Source organism: Gadus chalcogrammus, chromosome 14 (genome assembly GCF_026213295.1).
Source record: "Gadus chalcogrammus isolate NIFS_2021 chromosome 14, NIFS_Gcha_1.0, whole genome shotgun sequence".
Lineage (NCBI taxonomy): Eukaryota > Metazoa > Chordata > Actinopteri > Gadiformes > Gadidae > Gadus > Gadus chalcogrammus.
In genome coordinates this window covers 28228894-28250195 of record NC_079425.1, presented here as the reverse complement: position 1 = coordinate 28250195, position 21302 = coordinate 28228894, and positions in this window count along the sequence as shown.

Below are 21302 nucleotides of genomic sequence, written 5' to 3'. Positions count from 1 at the left end.
GGAAAAACTGACAATAATGCAAACATAAAAGATTTCAACTCCAAGCATTTTTTATTAAGAAAAATAAATGGGACTAGGACTTACCTGAAATGAGCTTTATAAATGATCTTTGTTGGTCTGCGACCTTCGTGAGGATGTGTGAAGAGTCCCTCTTCCCGACGTTATGCACCTCTGGCTACCAAGTAGAAACAAGCACAATAAGAGACCACCTGACCAAGGCGTAGCGTGTAGCTGGGTCAAATGTACTGATTCCAATCCCTGGTTGTAAAATGTTATGTTGAATTAAATGAGAGAAACTCAACCCCGTCCCCTTGTGTGAGATTTCTTCATTAGAAAGCTAAGATGTAAACATCACCTTAAAGGAAGAATGTAATGTAATGTTATGTAAGAATTAACATTCAAGAAAAGACACTGGTCTGTGTGTTTGATTCATAAACCTGATGAAAACAATCATCAGAAGGGTATTTTTTATTTGATATGCTATACACTTATGAATAATATCTAAAACGGTTTGTTTTTCGTTTAAGATGGCTATTAAGGAAACTTTTATAGCTATTCTTTTTTATAATGAATTGGAGATTTCATTCCATTTCAAACATTATACAATGGTTTGGACTCGAAATGACACTGAAATTACATTGTTTGACGTGCTTGATCAAAAAAAGTAGCCTACTGGTGGAAATCGATTCGTTATCATTTAAATGTGAAATGCAATCATTGTGTAAAATACATTGCTAAATTTATTATTTTGATTTAACTTTTCTCAATTAAGGATGCTATTCTGGTCATCGAAGTGAATATTAACAATGCGTTCAACTGCACTGTCAACCTGTACCGCTGGGGGCAGCACCCAGCGACCCGTGGATTGCGCATTGCGGAAGTATGAACTGTTCCTGGGGGAGGAGCAAGGTACGTTTTATCATAGGGACTCTCTAAATCGCCACTTCGACCTGGGCGGGACTTTACGTCCTACGTCACTCGCTATGGGTTTGCATGTGTGCGCGTAGCCGTTTGTCTCAGGGATCTGTGCACGAACTCCCTTGCACTACAGATTACGAGCGTCAGTGTCGTACGCGATGGAGGGTGGGTGACATTCCTACAGTCTGTGATGATAGGCTATATTTCTACAAATGACTTACTATTACTAGCGATTAACATGACGAAACAACACGAACTAAGCTAACATTAGACTATAGCCATACCAGATAACGCCATACCAGCTAACCCTAACTATTTATATTAAACTCTGAACCATTTTGCAACAGGCAACTGTGTGTTGGTGCGTCTTATTGCTTCCCACGTCTGCGTCTGCATCTTTCCACTCCTGGCTAATAGTTTCAGCTTTTGTACTGTATATCAGAAATGATCACCCTGTACCACACTGCTGACTTGTTGATGTTTTGTGAGCACTCACGCATTTCTCTAGGTATCTTAAGTTTCCTACTGCAGTCATCAAAACTTTGGACTTTGTTATTGTAAGAAATATTGTGTTGCAAAAACACTTTGTGTCTTACCCTTAGCGTTACCCTAACCTTAACCCCAGTAACATTTCTTCATCATAAACTACAAGTTACGCAAAATGGCATACAAACATCCAGTCCAATATGAAAGAAAAAAGCTAGCTTCATTAAGGAATCGAACCCCTTATCCCCGCGTTAATGAGTTGTTCTCTGACCACTAACCCATCAGGTCTTAGTACGTGCGATTCAAGAGTTAACCACTTGACAATCTTTAAACTTCGGTTGCCTAGAAATTGTAAAGACAGTGATGTGTGTACATTGTGCGAGTATCCGTCACTCGCGATGTGTGTGCAGTCCAAAATGAAAGAAAAAACCTTGCATCACTAGGGAATCGAACCCCCAATCATCAGTTGGTCGTTGGTAACTGTAAACAAAGAGATCGCATTTTGTTTAACTGCTAACTAACAAACGGGTTTATGCGTTCACTGAACAAAGATTATGGAAATAAAAGACCACTTTTCCATCAGAAAAATCATCAGAACCGTTATTACCAACCCATAGACACTAAAGCCAAAACCTTTCTCACATGCACACCCATCGCGAGTGACGGCTATGCGCACACATGCACACCCATAGCGAGTGACGTAGGACGTAAAGTCCCGCCCAGGTCGAAGTGGCGTCGATTTAGAGAGTCCCTTTTATCATAGCCCGTCTACGGAGAAGGGTCCAGCTGCAGGCTTGGGCGTTTCCGTCATGACACAAGAACGCCCTTTAGGCGTTCTTGGTAAAAATATGAATGGGTGTCAATGGAGAAAAAATAATTATTTTCTGGTCCCAGTCTTTATATGCCCTGGATTACACATATGTTGTTTGTGGATTTAAAGGATAATTTTTCATGCAAAGAGTTGGACCGTTTATTGTGCAATTGTTCAGATAAAGGCTGTAGAGAAAACACAACGAGAAAGACTACACGGCTCGTATGTGACGTCACGCTCCCTGCGACTGGCGTGGAGAAGACCGACAATCTTCCCATCGGCCTAACTGAAACTCTGCACGTGCCCCGACTTATAATGGTTTTCACCTCTTTTTATGCTTTTATCCTCGCCTTGAAAAAAAGTGGTGAAGTGGAGCAGAGAGATCGCCATCTCTGTACCGAGTTCCAAGTGCGGGTGTGGTGACGTATATCATATGCGTCGAGAGCAGCGAAGAGCTGTAGTTCACAAAGCGGCCTCACATAAAACCTAAAATTATCAAACTTCTTCACGAAAACTTTTAGTTTTCTTTGCATGAAAAATTATCATTTAAATGCACAAACAACATATGTGTTATCCAGGGCATATAAAGACTGGGACCAGAAAATAATTATTTTCTCTCCATTGACACCCATTCATATTTTTAGATCTCATAGGTCCAATGAGCTCTACCGGAAGGGGCGTGACTTCGCCACTCTATACTGGGTTTCTATGGAGCCAGTTTCCTGCCATAATTCAAACCTGAAAAAAAATGTTTCAAAGGCTTGTAAGTCTGGGTTTGAAAACTCAACACCTTTCAAAAAAGGTTTTGCAACACTGAAAAAAGAGATTATAACCTGAAAAAAAATCTAACAAAAATTCAAACATCTGTAAACATGATTTTGTGTTCTATTTTATCTTCTTCAACATTTTCACCAACACATTTTCAAAGTTCAAACAATTTCACCAGCGCATTTGCAGAGTTTCAAATCTGGCACTGTTCTAACAGTGTATTTCATTGTTTCCCGGTTTTGAAACCTTGTAAATGGGATTCTGCAAACAGGTGTTCATACATTGAGAAATAAGTTTTGAAAGGTTGAATATTTAGTTTTAAAAACTTGTAAAGGTGTATGTTTACGCCATTGCAACGTATTTTTTCAGAACTGACTTTTCAGCACTGACTTTTCAGAGATTTGACCACACAGGCGCAAGCTTTGAGTCACGTGAATATTGGCAGTGTTCTGTCGCGCACTCGTTTTGAAACTCCTGACAGTCAAATCTGAAGAAAAAAAAAACGTTCCTGGGGGCGGGACCATTTAGCTCTAAACCTATTGGTTGCTCTCGGCTGACGTAGATTCCAATCACATGTGCCGTTCACCGGGCTGTGCGTGATTGACAGTGCTCTGCCGATGAAAAGAATGTGATTGGAATGTACGTCAGTACATTCCAAGGGGTCAGACAACTATCATACCGTCGCAGTCCACCGCCCAGACTCCCCCATCCGCCAACACCCGCATGGGGATAAGGGAGGGACGAAGGATGTACACGTGCCGTTCACCGGGCTGTGCGTGATTGACAGTGCTCTGCCGATGACAAGAATGTGATGGGAATGTACGTCAGCCGAGAGCAACCAATATGTTTAAAGCTCAATGGTCCCGCCCCCAGGAACGTTTTTTTTTCTTCAGACATGACTATCAGGAGTTTCAAAACATATGCGCGACAGAACACTGCCAATATTCACGTGACTCAAAGCTTGCGCCTGTGTGGTCAAATCTCTCAAAAGTCAATGCTGAAAAGTCAGTTCGGAAAAAATACGTTGCAATGTTTGCAGAATCCCATTTACAAGGTTTCAAAACCGGGAAACAATGAAATACACTGTTAGAAAAGTGCCAGATATGAAACTCTGCAAATGCGCTGGTGAAATTGTTTGAAATTTGAAAATGTGTTGGTGAAAATGATGAAGAAGATAAAATAGAACGCAAAATCATGTTTACAGATGTTTGAATTTTTGTTTGAATTTTTTTCAGGTTATAATCTCTTTTTTCAGTGTTGCAAAACCTTTTTTTACAAGGTGTTGAGTTATCAAACCCAGACTTACAAGCCTTTGAAACTTTTTTTTTTCAGGTTTGAATTATGGCAGGAAACTGGCTCCATAGGTTTCGCAAGGCATACTGCGAAGCACAGTCGCAAGGCATACTATGCTTTCCTTCCTTAATGGCAATTTTACCTCTCTCATTAGATTTAGCAATCATGGAGCCCCCACTTGGCTAACGTTAGTTCTACGCTACCCGTCCTTGAAACTGCTGTTTGAGAAAATCTAACTAGCGTATGTTTCGGATGTTGACAGCCGTGCGAAGAAGAAGGGGTTCGGTGTTGACGGTGAAGTTAGGCCTGGTTTATAGCAGAGTTTCCGTTGTCGGTTATTACCGGTCAATGACCGGAAAAAAATGAGGAGGACCGACAATTCTAAATGTCCCAGGTCAGAATGACCAGTGGCGACTGGTCATTAGGGGCAAGTCCCTACTCTCACAAGAAAAAAATAAATAAAATGAAAATGAAAAAACATGAAATATATAAAAAATAGAATATATATATATCTTTTTCTCGATATATATATTCTTAAAAAATAATCTCCCCAGAAAGTACTATAAAATAATAAGTTTGGCGCTTTTATTAAATTTTTAGTCGACCCTGGCTTGCTTCTTCCGGCTGAGTTCGTCTGGAGGGGCAAGAGGGGCTCTAGCCCCACCAGCCCAATGCAATGTGTATTGGACTGGAAACACTGAAATGCACATGCTCAGAGTGTTTCTCTGTTGAAGTGGACGGAGATTATTTTACTTACTGGTGGGGCTAGCCCAATATGTCCATGGTGTGGACTTGGGACCGTTAAATATCCCAGGATGCATTTCGCATTTCGCAAATCGCATTCCTGTTTTAAAATATCAGTGTGTAAGCTATAAAATAGGCTATATAGGAACATTTTAAAAGTATAACAAAGATGGAGGCCTATTCAACATATTTGCATACTATTATTTTTAAATAAAAGAGGGGTCTTGTTTTATATAATTTGTTTATTGTATAAGTCGCTGATGGAGGAAACCCATCGTAACGGAAATCCCGATCGGATTGTGTGTGTGTGCGTGTGTGCGTGTGTGCGCGTGTGTGTTTCTATTCTATTCTATTCTATACAGTGTTACCCTTTAGGTTTCATTTGATAAAAAAGACGGTGTTAGCCCTTATGTTTTTTTCCCATGATGACTGATGAAAAACAACAGTGTTACCCCTTATATTTTATTTGACAAGGACACTTTTTTTTTTTTTCAAATATGTTTTTTTTCATGACGACCAATAAAATACAACAGTGTTACCCCTTATATTTTTTTTTGACAAAGACAACAGTGTTACCCCTTGTGTTTTTTTCATGACGACCAATAAAAAACAACAGAGTTACCCCGAATGTTATTTTTTCATGACGACCAATAAAAAACGACAGTGTTACCCCTTATGTTTTTTTTCATGACGACCAATGAAAAACGACACTGTCACCCCTCGTGTTTCATTTGATAAAAACGACAGTGTTACCCCCTATGTTTTAATGGATAAATATCGACAGTGTTATCCCTTATGTTTTTTTCATGACAACCGATAAAAAAGGACAGTGTTACCCCCTATGTTTTATTTGATAAATATCGACAGTGTTACCCCTCATGTTTCATTTGATAAAAACAACAGTGTTACCCCTTGTGTTTTTTTTCATGACGACCAAAGAAAAACAACAGTGCTATGTTTTATTTGATAAATATCGACCGTGTTACCCCTTATGTTTTTTCCATGTTGACCAATAAAGAACGACAGTGGTACCCCTGTCAACGTTTTTTCAGGGACCCGAACCTGAGCTGTTTAGAGTGTTAACCTCCGAATTTATCAATGCACCATCAAGACACTGAATAAAGTCATCACAATGGTTATACTTGACTTTATAATTCGCATGAAATAGAAATAAGAGACTTCCAACAGAGGACCTCAACTGGACTTGAACCCCGGTCTCCAGGGGGTTAGCTCACAACTCTCTCCACTTCCCAGTGAGATTTTTAATTTTATAATGTCTGAGATTATATATGGCAGTGCAATAGACATGATAGCATTACCTTTAAAATTAATGATATTGTGTTTTCCTCAGAAATTGAGCCACGGTCTCCAGTGGGTTAGGCAGAGTGCACTCCACTGCACCACTGAGGCGATGACAATACACAATAATCAATCATCAATAAAGAGGATATACATGAGATTAAAATGTATGTGTGCATTTCTATTATTTCCCTTTTGTTTTTATCATGACGACCAATACAAAACGACACTGTTACCCCTTATATTTTATTTGACAAAGACAACAGTGTTACCCTTTATGTTTTTTTTCATGACGACCAATAAAAAACAACAGTGTTACCCCTTATGTGTTTTTCATGACGACCAATAAAAATCAACAGAGTTACCCCTTGTGTTTTTTTTCATGACGACCAATAAAAAACAACAGTGTTACCCCTTGTGTTTTTTTTCATGACGACCAATAAAAAACAACAGTGTTACCCCTTGTGTTTTTTTTCATGACGACCAATAAAAAACAACAATGTTACCCCTTATGTTTTTTTTCATGACGACCAATAAAAAACGACAGTGTCACCCCTCATGTTCCATTTGATAAAAACGACAGTGTTACCCCCTATGTTTGATTCGATACATTTCGACAGTGTTACCCCTTCTGGGTTTTTCATGACAACAGATAAAAAACGACAGTGTTACCCTTCACGTTTCATTTGATAAAAACGACAGTGATACCCCTGATGTTATTTTCCCATGATGACTGATGAAAAACAACAGTGTTACCCCTTATATTTTATTTGACAAGGACAATTTTTTTTTCATGACGACCAATAGAAAATCATCAATAAAGAGGATATACATGACATTAAAATGTATGTGTGTATTTCTATTATTTCCCTCATGTTTTTTTTCATGACGACCAATAAAAAACAACAGTTTTACCCCTTATGTTTATTTCATGACGGCCGATAAAAAACGACAGTTACCCCTTACGTTTTTTTTCTTGACGACCAATAAAAAACAACAGTGTCAACCCTCATGTTTCATTCGATAAAAAACGACAGTGTTACCCCCTATGTTTTATTCGATACATTTCGACAGTGTTACCCCTTATAGGTTCTTCATGATGACAGATAAAAAACGAGAGTGTTACCCTTTACGTTTCATTTGATAAAAACAACAGTGTTACCACTGATGTTATTTTCCCGTGATGACTGATGAAAAACAACAGTGTTACCTCTAATATTTTATTTGACAGGGCAATTTTTTTATTTTTTTCAAATATGTTTTTTTTCATGACGAGCAATAAAAAACGACAGTGTTACCCCTTATGCTTTTTTTCATGACGACCAATAAAAAACAACAGTGTTACCGCTTATCTTTTTTTTCACGACGACCAAAGAAAAACGACAGTTTCACCCCTCATGTTTCATGTGATAAAAACGACAGTTTTACCCCCTATGTTTTATTCGATACATTTCGACAGTGTTACCCCTTATGGGTTTTTCATGACAACAGATAAAAAATGACAGTGTTACCCTTTACGTTTCATTTGATAAAAACGACAGTGTTACCCCTTATGTTTTTTTTCATGAAGACCAATAAAAAACAACAGTGTTACACTTTATGTTTTTTTTCATGACGACCAATCAAAAACAACAGCGTTAAACCTTATGTTTTTTTTCATGACGACCAATAAAAAACAAGTTTTACCCCTTATGTTTTTTTTTCATGACAACAAATACAAAACTACAGTGTTACCCCTTTTGTTTTTCTTCATGACGACCAAAGAAAAACAACAGTGTTACCCCCTATGTTTTATTTGATGAATATCGACAGTGTTACCCCTTATGTTTATTTCATGACGGCCGATAAAAAACGACTATTACCCCTCATGTTTTTTCCATGTTGACCAATAAAAAACGACAGTGTTACCCCTTATATTTTATTTGACAAAGACAACAGTATTACCCCTTATGTTTTCTTTCATGACGACCAATAAAAAACAACAGTGTCACCCCCTATGTTTTAATGGATAAATATCGACAGTGTTATCCCTTATGTTTTTTTCATGACTACCGATAAAAAAGGACAGTGTTACCCCCTATGTTTTATTTTTATAGATGTGTGTGTCGCAATGGCCGCCGTGAGTGAGTGAGTGTTGTGAGCTCCAGTCTACTGGCTAAACTATTTGTCTACTAAGGATGTTGTGATATCTACGATTACCCGAAAAAAGTCTCTGGTGCTAATGAACTACCTGTGGTGAAACGAAAAACTAAAGCAGCCTTTAGCACCAAACCCACGAGTTTTAAGACTTCACCCTCCTTGTGCGAGTGGAAACGCTGCTGGCCTCACAATGGGTGAACCAATTACTCTCCAAAGTATTTGTGATATATGATGCAGCAAATGAAGCTCGACATGATTTCACACATTGACGCAAAAATAGATTCACTTGGATCCAGTCTGAAGAAAATAGATGACTCCCTGCATATGCTCGGAAATCAGGTCAATGAGATTCAGCAAAGAGTAAGCTCAAACGAAGATGACATAACAGAACTGGTCAAACGTGTAAAGGTGCTCGAAAAGGAAAACACCGACCTTAAATCATGGACTGAAGACGCCGAGAACCGAAGCAGACGCTCCAATCTACGATTCGTCGGCATACCCGAGAGGGCCGAGGCCGGGGATGTCCTCGGCTTCATAAGTCATCTGATTCCAAAACTTCTAGGTGAAGCAAATTTCTCCGTTCCTCCTGTGATAGAGTGCTGTCATCGCACTGGTATCCTGGACAACGTCAAAGCCAAGGGTCCAAGGCCGATCTTGGTAAAGTTCCAGTGCTTTCAAGACAAGCTGAAGATAATGAAACTGGCCAGGGACAAGAGGGACCCCCTTCAGTACAAAGCGAGGGCTGTGAACCAAGGGGGCTCTTTGAAGGATGTTCGAATCTTTATCTACCCGGAATTCTCTGCTGGTGTAGTCCAGAGACGCCGAGAGTTTGATGCAGTGAAGAAAAAGCTCCGTGATAGGGAAATCAAATATGGCCTGCTCTTTCCCTGCACGCTGAGAATGACCCATGTTGGTAAGAGACATTTCTTTCATACTCCCGGTGAAGCTGAGAATTTCCTCTGTGCACTCTCCTCCATTAACTCTTCCCCCCCCCCCCCCCCCCCCCCCCCCCGCTCGCAAGACCTGTCCAGGGCGCAAGTTGATTTCGAGGCGCCTAGGGCTCCGAAACGGCCAGCGCCGGCCCTGTGTGTGTGTGTGTGTGTGTGTGTGTGTGTGTGTGTGTGTGTGTGTGTGTGTGTGTGTGTGTGTGTGTGTGTGTGTGTGTGTGTGTGTGTGTGTGTGTGTGTGTGTGTGTGTGTGTGTGTGTGTTTGTGTTGCTCTCCTTCTGCCTCTCTCACCACCTGCCCCTGCCTGCTACAATCCACAACCTGCGATGATGCTCTGTGTGCATTTATTTTTCCATATCATTTGCATACTTACTCAGTTATTTTGGATTAATGAATTGTGCTAAAGGGCTGCATGTTATTCATTTGAACATTAGGAGCTTGCCACCTAAAATTGATTTACCGAGAGCCTGGCTTACCTATAATAAACCCCATGTAATAACTTTGTCTGAAACTTGGTTAAACAGCAATATTTCTGATGATGAAGTCAAACTTGATAATTATGTTCTATTTAGGAACGATAGAGGCTCAAGAGGTGGGGGCCTCTTAACATATGTATCCTCAAATTTGATTGCAGAACTTGTTCTTCCAAATGAGAATCCCCAGCATTTTGAATGCCTTTTCGTCAAAATCATTTTTCATGAAAATAAACGACTAATCATTGGAAATATTTATAAACCTCCATCTGCCCCAGCAGACACTACTGACTGTATCCTGTCTACCATTAATTCTTTAGACTGCACCAGTGAAAAAATCATATTAGGTGACTTCAATTCTAATTGGCTGGATCGCTCCTCTCAAAAAGATCGGAACCTCTTTAACAGCATAAATCTAACTCAACTCATAACTGAACCCACTAGAGTCGGTCCCAGTTCTTCTTCTTTGCTTGATTGGATTTTAGTTTCCCATCCTGGCAGAATTGTACAATCTGGGGTCTTACCTGCCTCTTTTAGTGACCACTCTATGATTTTTTGTATTTGGAAAATCAAAGTGCCTCATCTTCCTCCTAAAATGATTAAAGTAAGACAATTTAATAAAATTAACCCTGAACACTTCACTCAGGATATACTAAATATAAATTGGGAGAGATTCAAATTAATCCCATCTGTTGAAGATGCTTGGAATTTATTTTATACTGAGTTTGTCGAGATAATCAACAAGCATGCTCCTTTGAAATCAATTATGGTCAAGGGTCGACATCTACCTTGGATCAAGGGAGATCTCATACACTTATTCAAACAAAGAGACAAGGCCTGGAAAAAATACCGTAAAACAAATGATGCTGCTGACTGGAATGCTTATAAGGAGCAAAGGAATAAATGTAAAACCAACACACGAAATGCTAAAGGAAATTACTATAAAGACTGCTTATCAACTGATTTTAAGAACCCAAAGAAATTTTGGAAGAGAATCAATAGTATAACCAAATAAATCCACAAAAAGCCCTACAACGCATATTAGACTAAATAATCAAACTGTGAGTGAACCTTTATTAATTGCAGAGGCATTTAGCCAGCACTTCGCTACAATTGGTAGCTCTTTATCTGGTTACTCTGGTCTTACCTCGAATCCGAATAGGTGCGGCAGCTCTTTTTGCTTTAAAACTATATTTCCAATTGATGTTCAGCGGGTTATTGATAGCCTAAGCTCTGGATGCAGTGCTGGTCCAGATGGTCTGGAAATTAAGTTCTTTAAACTTGCCTCTCAAGTTTTGTCATTTCCACTGGCTGATTTATTTAATTTATCTTTCGCAACTTGTGAAACACCGTCATCATGGAAAAGCGCTAGAGTAACCCCTCTTCATAAAGGAGGTGACACCTCAGACACCAACAATTATAGACCAATCTCAATTATCAACAGTACCTATAGCAAAAATATATTTAAAAAACTAATATTTAATCAATTATCTAAATACCTTGCAGACAATAACTTATTATCTCCACACCAATCAGGTTTTCGACCTAATTACTCAACCACCACTGCTCTTCTAAAATTTACAAATGACATATTGTCAGCAGCTGACAGCAAGATGCCTACAGGTGCTATATTTATTGACCTTTCAAAAGCATTTGATATGATCGATCATTATCTTCTCTTAGATAAATTGTATGCTATTGGTCTTTCTACTAACTCTCTATTATTTTTTAACCATTTTTTTCATTTTAGAAGTCAGTGTGTCTCCTTTCAGGGAAGTCTATCAGAATTTAAGATCAATGATAAAGGTGTTCCACAAGGCTCATCCTTAGGTCCTCTTTTGTTCTCGATCTTTATTAATGATCTTCCTCAAATCTGTTTGGACTCTCAAATTCCTTTATATGCAGATGACACTGTATTATACTCATCCAGCTCTGATATCTTACAAATTCAACACTCTCTACAATCTGATTTTAATTTGGTTCAAATATGGTTCTCTTCAAATAATCTTCTCTTGAATAAGAAAAAATCATATAGTATGTTGTTTTGTACTCAACCTGATCCTTTGTTGTCAAGTAACTGGTCTATTAGTCTTCTTGATGGAACAACAATAGAAAAAATTGAAGAATTTAAATATCTAGGCCTCTGGCTTGATTCTCAGCTATCCTTTAAACCCCATATTAATGCAATCACCAAGAAAATCTTTGGTTGTCTGAAATCTCTTTATCGTTCTGTTGAGTGCTTCTCACAAGAAGTCCGGAAAAGACTTATAATGTAATTAATACTCCCAATATTGGACTATGCTGATGTTATCTATGGTAACACTTTTGAAACAAATCTCCGTCCTCTTAATGTGTCATATAATAGTCTTTGTAGATTTGTACTCAGGTGTCCTTATATAACCCATCACTGCCTCATGTATGAGTCCCTGAACTGGCTTGCCCCTAATTCCAGAAGGCAATTCCATTGGTCAATACTTACATTCAAATGCATCCATCTCAATTTCCCTTCATATTTGAAACAACTCTTAATCCCTTTAACTTCTCAATACAGCCTACGGCACACGGACCACCTGTTTCTAGTTAAACCTAGAATCAGGAAAGAAATTGGGTAACCCTTCCTTTTACAGTCCCCTAATTACTAGGTATTTACCCGGTACATACATGGTAAATCATAGTGTATTACTGGGTAATTACCACTGGTAATAAGAAGGTAAATACAGAGGTAGTTACCCGGCAAATACATGGTAAATCATAGTGTATTACTGGGTAATTACCACTGGTAATAAGAAGGTAAATACAGAGGAATTATCCAGTAAATTATAGTGTATTACTGCGTAATTACCACTGGTAATAAGAAGGTAAATACAGAGGAATTACAGCTGAAGTACTAAGTAAAACCTCCACTATTACCCATCAACTCAACTAAGTAGCGTGTAGTTGTAACTGTTTTAGGTTGGTAATAACTCCGATATTGTGTACTTCCTAGGAAATTAGGCAACCAATTCTTAGAAACACTTATTATCCAAGGTTTATGTTCTTAACAGCCGAAGTTTAATGATGTACAATCTAGAAATTAGCATAGTACTTTCCAATAAAATACTTTTCCTTAGTTATTATTCGTAGCTACACCCATTTAGAAAGGGTTTATTCGATTTACCACTATGGAATTACTTACCTGGTAACAACCTCTGCAGGAACAGTTTTCCTCTAGTGTTATGGTACATCTTCTTAAATACTGGGTACAAAGCCGTTTGTTTCCATGGTATTACCAGGTTCTTAAAGGTTGTGTAGGTGATTCGCTTTTTTGGCCATTTTTGCAAAATTACTTGAAATCCTTATCATAACCCGCTTACAGCCACTGAGTTAGAAGTACTGACATGAAAATTAAACTTGTCAATCATCTGTGGAACGGGCAGGGCTCGAAAAACTCCAGCCAATCATTTCCATTGCCACCGAGTTTCATTGGACAGTAAGTACGTCAATCAAACGGTCGTACTGCACTCCCCCTCCCCCCCTCCCCCGCGCGCGACCCCTTCGTGCAGTACTCGTGACCCAGAGCTCGTGACCCAGAGCAAGCTCCTGTTTGTTGTTATCCTGCGGTATCTACTGGAACTAGTTAATCCACATTTGGACCTAGCAGTAGAAGATAATTTCCATGGCAGACAAGACGCCACCATCCCCACCACCACCACCACCACCACCAGCAAAGAGAAGGAAAACTCTTTTTCAGAGAGTAATTGATAATAAAAACGCTGAAAGAGAAAAACTGAAATCAAGAATAATCCTAGGCGCTGCTTTTGAACGTTTGCGGCAACTGAAGGACGAGAAGGGTCTAAAAACCGATGCTTGTGTGGCGGTTGACCTAGTTTCAAAGTTTATACCGTTTATACTCGGTAATACCGGTGTTGAGACGAGTGTATTACTCGGTGTGAAAATGTCCACACCGCGGCAACCCTAGTGAAAACCAGGACTTCCAATACAATTATATGAAACAAACATACATTTTCTAAAAATAGTAATGATTTATGTGACCGTTTAATGTTTATAACATCTGGTGCAACCATAGCCGCGAGAACGTATTCTCAGCAGGGGGTGCTGGGAAAAAACCCCCGGCCTGCACTAGACTCGCAACTCGTCACATTGATAAAAAAAAGATATATAGCAGCGCAGCTCAATTACACCAGTGCATGCGCGCACAGTTGAAAATCGATCGTTGTGTTCACTTCCTTCACACCATGGTTCACATCCAGCTGCTCACAGAACAAGTTTAGCGCACCACCGCTACCCTCACACTTTTTCATATAACCTTTTTTCAGCACTAGGACATATGAGCATTAAATAAATGCTGCGTCTCAACATGCCTTGGACAGCAGCGAGGATGACTCGCTTTGCCACGGGCCGAAACAGTTCGGAGCGACCACAGCCAGAGGCAGCGAACACAGCGGGGCAGAAGAGTGTCAGGAAGTCTTTGGTGTACACATCAGTACGGCCTATTTGCACTACTGTTTAGTGGCAATGCAGTGTTTTATTCTATGCCTTTTTATTTTCGTATATTATTTCAATTAATACAATTTATTTATTCATGAAATCAAGATCTGGTCTTCAAATCTTTTTTCCAAATATAGGTCGTATTACAATGGGGTTTGTGTTTATATTCGGACCAATACGGTACAGCGGACGCTCACATGACGTCAAGCATTTCCTGGTGCATAATGTGACGCTTCAGAACCTAAAATCCCGTTTCTCCCCGTTGATACGACAACACATAACCGGCGTTTTCAGAAATCTCCACTTTGGCCGGAGTTTTTAGAAATGATCGTTTTCTGTGATAAGACAGGGCCTCGGACAGGGGGTGTTGCAGCACCCCCAAAACCCCTACTTCCCGCGGTACTGGGTGCAATTTACAGCTGAATGTAGTGCCATGTTGTTAAACGAAAACCTACGCTAGCCTGGCTCGCTCTCGCGCATCTCTGTTCGCGCTCGTGCATGATTGCGCGTCCAGGTACTTGGAATGGGTGGAGTCAGAGTCAGCGTTGAAGGAGAGGGGGTAGGACCATTTGAGTTGTGTATTTTCAAAATCTGCTGGCGTTTCGCAAATCGCGTACCCAACCTTTAACATATAATTTATAATAGATACATTCCATTATCCATGCAGTCAACACAAACTTGTACCATGTACGTTCTGCAACGTTACCAAGTAAAACACGACAATTTACCCAGTAATTAAGCTGAAACTGTACTGTAAAAGGAAGCCTTGTTTGTTTCCATGGTATTACCAGGTTCTTACCATATAATTTGTAATACATTATTCCCTTTTCCATGCAGTCAACACAAACTTGTACCATGTACGTTCTGCGACGTTACCAAGTAAAACACGACAATTTACCCAGTAATTAAGCTGAAACTGTACTGTAAAAGGAAGCCTTGTTTGTTTCCATGGTATTACCAGGTTCTTACCATATAATTTGTAAAACATTATTCCCTATTCCATGCAGTCAACACAAACTTGTACCATGTACGTTCTGCGACGTTACCAAGTAAAACACGACAATTTACCCAGTAATTAAGCTGAAACTGTACTGTAAAAGGAAGCCTTGTTTGTTTCCATGGTATTACCAGGTTCTTACCATATAATTTGTAATACATTATTCCCTTTTCCATGCAGTCAACACAAACTTGTCCCATGTACGTTCTGCGACGTTACCAAGTAAAACACGACAATTTACCCAGTAATTAAGCTGAAACTGTACTGTAAAAGGAAGCCTCGTTTTTTTTCCATGGTATTACCAGGTTCTTACCATATAATTTGTAATACATTATTCCCTTTTCCATGCAGTCAACACAAACTTGTACCATGTACGTTCTGCGACATTACCAAGTAAAACACGACAATTTACCCAGTAATTAAGCTGAAACTGTACTGTAAAAGGAAGCCTCGTTTGTTTCCATGGTATTACCAGGTTCTTACCATATCATTTGTAATACATTATTCCCTTTTCCATGCAGTCAACACAAACTTGTACCATGTACGTTCTGCGACGTTACCAAGTAAAACACGACAATTTACCCAGTAAGTAAGCTGAAACTGTACTGTAAAAGGAAGCCTTGTTTGTTTCCATGGTATTACCAGGCTCTTACCATATAAGTAGTAACTGGTTATTCCCTTTTCCATGCAATCAACACAAACCATATATGTTCTGCAACATCGTTCACCAGTAGTTAAGCACTTTAATTGTTGTTATAAAACCCCAAACCACTGTTGATGAAAGACATATTAAAATTAAACAAAATCAAAGGCTTATCTGTCAAACAATGCATATCTCACAAACAGGCACTGAACACTGAAGAAATCAGACAAAAAAAAGAGCCGTCCACATCAACTCAATTTAAATGTTACTGATGGTGTTTTCATAAAACACATGACAGTGTTATGGCAAGTGACCACAAGGAAGACTGCTTCAACCTCTACAATTTGAATAAGTGGTGAATGCCATGCAGCAATCTGCCTATGGGAGCATCTTTGTGGTCATTCGCAAACCAATGAGTCCACTCGATGAATGAGATGACTCTTTAGTGTCTTCTCTGTGAGGTATCCCTGCATTCTCCACATCTGGGATTTGAAGGCTGACCAAGACCTGACCAGGTACCTCCAAATCTCCCCTTCAAGAATCAGAAGAAAAGAAAATAAACATTAGGACTGTCAATTAATGAACATTTCTAGAACATGTAGAACTCAAAGATTATTTTGTTTATCAGTTAAGAAAGGATGCTGGTCCTCTGGCCATTGTGTTTGGTCATATTGAAAAGAGAAAAAGGCATAGCCATAAATACAGTTAATAGGACGGGAGGGGACAGGCTGTTAGCTCCGGTTAGCCCTTTAGCATCGAGCTAGCGGAGCTTCTGTCATTCAAATAACTCGGACATGTTGTTTAAAACCTATAACACCCAATTTATTAAAATATCCGGATTTAATCGGGCTCTCTCCCATAAGTACAGTTAATAGGACGGGAAGAGACAGGCTCTCTTAGCCCCGGTTAGCGCGATGCTAAAGAGCAGCTCTACCGGAGCATGCCACCTCAACAGGTGCAAGTTAGCCTCCGGTTTGATATCTGCCGGATATTCGGTGCAATACATTACGGGCTTAGTATGTTGAGGACGGTTTAGGACACCGTATCGCGAAAAATCACAAACACATGTTGTCGCCATCAATGTCTGTGCAACAACGTCATTTACGTTCTGGCTGCTACCTGTTTTAGGGACCGTCAACAAATTACAGTCACCGACTGTTGGCAGAGACGTTACCATGGAATTGTTTCAGGAAATTAATCACACAAATATATTGCAATATAGTTAATCATAATGCAGTTAATAGTTTAATATTCGACAAAAATCTACCAAACTATATTTGAAATTATTAATTGCATCCCATTTAACAATAATGCAATATATTAGCAAAGTTACCTGCAGTAAGTAGCAGCCCACCATTGGCAACTACTACTAATCAGGTGACAAAATGTATTTTTTAGTGATTTTTATGTTATTTTATATGATTTATTTCCAGAAACAATTCCATGGTAACGTCTCTGCCACCAGTCGGTGAGTGTAACTTGTTGACGGTCCCTAAAACAGGTAGCAGCCATGGCAGAGAACGTAAATGACGTTGTTGCAGACATCGATGGCGACAACATGTGTCTGTGATTTTTCGCGATACGGTGTCCTAAACCGTCCTCAACATACTAAGCCCGTGATGTATTGCACTTATGTTGATGAATCCGATTGGGTGGTAAACCGAATATCCGGCGAATATCAAACCAGAGGCTAACTTGCATCTGTTGAGGTGGCATTCTCCGGTAGAGCTGCTCTTCAGCATCGCGCTAACCGGGGCTAACAGGAGCAAGGTACGTTTTATTACTCTGTTTTCTGGGAATAATTGACGCAAGCAGAAACCAGAAAACAAGCCGTTTATTCGTTTTTTGGTTCTTACTGAGCGAACCGAATATACCACTCAATATCTGGTTTCCGCCGGTGGGCGGGTCCTCTTATTGGCTAGCGGGCTTCATTGCCCTGTGCTCTTCATAATAAAAGTTCTTCCGTTTGATAATGTCGACAAAAATATTACTGTATTATAGACACTAGCAGACACAGAGGACAAGACCACCCACAGTCAAGACTGACACAATAACAATAATAGTATTCATAATCATTTGAAAATGAGAAGTTATGAAGTTATGATGACTTCAGTGCAGTTGATGTTTAGCCACAATTAATACATGCAGAGCAGACCTGAGATCGCTGGCTGCTGATTTCCTCACAGCCTGAGAGCTATGAGGAATACAAGTGATCACAACACATTTCTGACAGCTGAAAATTGCGCATTTGTTGACCTTTATCCATTTAAAGTAAACAAATATTTCTTTCTTGTTGAAAGATATTTTATATTGTTTTCATATTATTATTTACTGATGGTGTTTACAGAATGCGAGTGCGTGTTATATTGAAAGCAAGGCTGGGTGTGCCTATGAATATAGTGAAAAACATTAAAAAAACTTAAAAAACAGTGAGTTTTTTAAGGTGCTGTACAAGCAAATCATATTGTCTACTCTGTACAGTGACAGGGAGTGTAAAGTAACCTACTTCATTCAATATCGAATAGGCCTACTGTAGCCTACACTATGTACAAATGGTTTTGCTCATGGCAGTTGTGACAGTCATTTTAACGTGTCAGCAGGCAAGCTTCACTCATTCCAGGATGCATTATGCGTTGTCCTATAGCCAACCCAGTCTCACCAATATGCGTACAGATCGCACGGTTTGACACTTTCAAAATGCTTGCAGTACATACGCCAAATGACCATTTCGCGTGCATATGATACGCAAAACCCAGCATTAACTACTGTGGAGGGCGGATACGTCCATTTCGCGTGCATATGATACGCAAAACCCAGCATTAACTGAATGGGAAATGCAATATTTTAGGACAGATTCACCATTAAACGTGTTTCTAATGACATTTCTAGCGAGAAATGTACTTTTCCCTTGAATAATCTTCAGTCAGTGAATGTGTATGATCTTTATTAATCTTTATTATCTGAATGGGAAATGCAATATTTTAGGACCGATTCACCGTTAAACGTGTTTCTAATAGCATGTTTCAACAACGTCAGGTTGTTAGGGACGCTGCTTTCGCTAAACTAGCAACTCACGTGTTTCCTGCGTTTGTGTTATTAAACCGTTACTTTATGTAACTTTTAATGATATCATCTTGTTAGAAACACGTATATCTGAGAGCCAACCTAGTCGCAAAAAGCATACGTTGACAGTGTACGTTTTCATGAACACTGGATTACGTCGCATTTCAACATAAAATAGCGTGTTATACACACACACACACACACACACACACACACACACACACACACACACACACTGCTAAATAAATAAATAAATACTAAGGCAGAATAAAGAATAAATTAATTAATTATCATTCAACTTCAACATGTGTTATTACAGTATAGTGGTGGAGGGATGACGTATGTTGGCCAACCCGGAAGTGAGCGTCGCCCTGGGTTCCCTTGACAAAAAGCCAACGGGTTTTTCCATTTGATTTTGGATTATTGCAGAAAAATTAGCATCTTTGAAGCACCTCCTCAAAAACTGAAAATACATCTAGTGTACACTAGATGTACAACCCTACTGTCCACAAGCATCACCCCCCCCCTCCCCATATGGATTTGGAGAATTGTTGCCACGTCCCAGTGGGGGAGGTATCATATATATGAAAGAGGGCATTCAATTACTACAATGATCAATTAGGAGGCCGAAGCCCTAAAGGAAGTGATGCAATAGGTGACTGGGTCGACAACATTTAAGTAAGCTTTACTTTGAGGTCTCTTATATATATCAAAGGGGGTCTCAAAGGACGCATACGCTTCAACCTGTGGCTCCAGCCGTACAGGAAATGACTCAGCAAGTGCTCCATCTCGTTGCACCTGCACCCAGCGGCTCGCTTGCAAGATTTTGGCCTGAAGTTCTTCCCAGACCTACAACCTAGCCATCCAACACGCATATCTGAGAATCAGGCTTCTCTTTAATAATGAAAAAAAGTTATTAGAGAAATACACATTAACTTTTTGTTATCTCATAAGCTGCGTGGTGCCGGCTCCTTTTGACCTTTTGACCCCAGACTTCAAAAACGTGGCCACAGGCCATCCCACAAAAAATGGGGACTAGAAACAAACCTCTGTCTTACTGTACTGTTGGAGGTCACGCCCCTTTTCCGGCCTTTTCAAGATAGCTAGGGATGCTAAAATGTTTACACACATTTCCCGGGGCCCTGAGAACGACATATCCGAGATTTGGAGTTCTAGCCCTTAGAGAAAAAAAGTTTCCCCAAATGGACTGTCATTTGGACAAAGCCCCTCAGAAGTGTTACCTGCAAGACCTAATGGTTCAGAATGTGGTGGAAAAAAATGTTTTTGAGATAGGAAGGTCCTACCGCCCTGACATTTGAATACCTTATTCTAAGGCCTAACTGGGACCCCCGCACCGAAACTTGGCCCGGTCGGACCCCGAGGGCAGGAAGGGGTGGCCCTTCCTTACGAAGAATCATAATGTGAATGGGAATATTCTATAAATGTCTTGATATCATCTTTCGTCTCAACACTTCTGCTGCAGCCGCTTAAAGTCTCACTCCGAGAACCTTAAAATATGAATCAATCCATTAGAAGTATAAAAATATCTTCCCGGTAGCGTAACGGGGCAAACAAGGTGTCCTTTGACATCTACGTTTCGAGGCGATTGCAACAGTGCCACACATGGGGGTAGTAATTAGCTGTCGATTTTGGAGGCCTTTATCAATAATGACCAGCTATAGATTTGCTTCCCGATGGAGATTTTTGACAAATTACATGTTATTTAGCATCTACACGTTAAGCTGAGTCCAATGAGATCAAGCTCGCCCTCTTGCTACACCGAGATCATGTCCTAGACCTTAACGCAAACCAATTTTAACGGCGTTAAAAAAATTATTGCGCGATTAACGCGATTGTTTTATTTAAAAAAAAAAAATCTTTTTTTTTTCTTTTTATTTTTCTTTGGCTCAAAACATAGAAGCAGTAGCCTGACTGCTATGTTCAAATGACATTTGTTCAAAGCAGTCATTTAATTGCACTATAGGCTCTTTTTTTGTATCGTCCTGTTTTGATCAGTATATGCCAATGTTGTTATCAATAAAAAATCATTTGCACAAGGCTAGCCGAGCACTTCACCATGCTGATAAGATAATTAAAAGGAGAAGAATTCTGGGACAAAAAAATCAAGGGATATTTGGCATAGAAAAATAATTTGCGATTAAACGCGATTAATCGTGAGTTAACTATGACATTAATGCAATTAATCACGATTAAATATTTTAATCGCTTGACA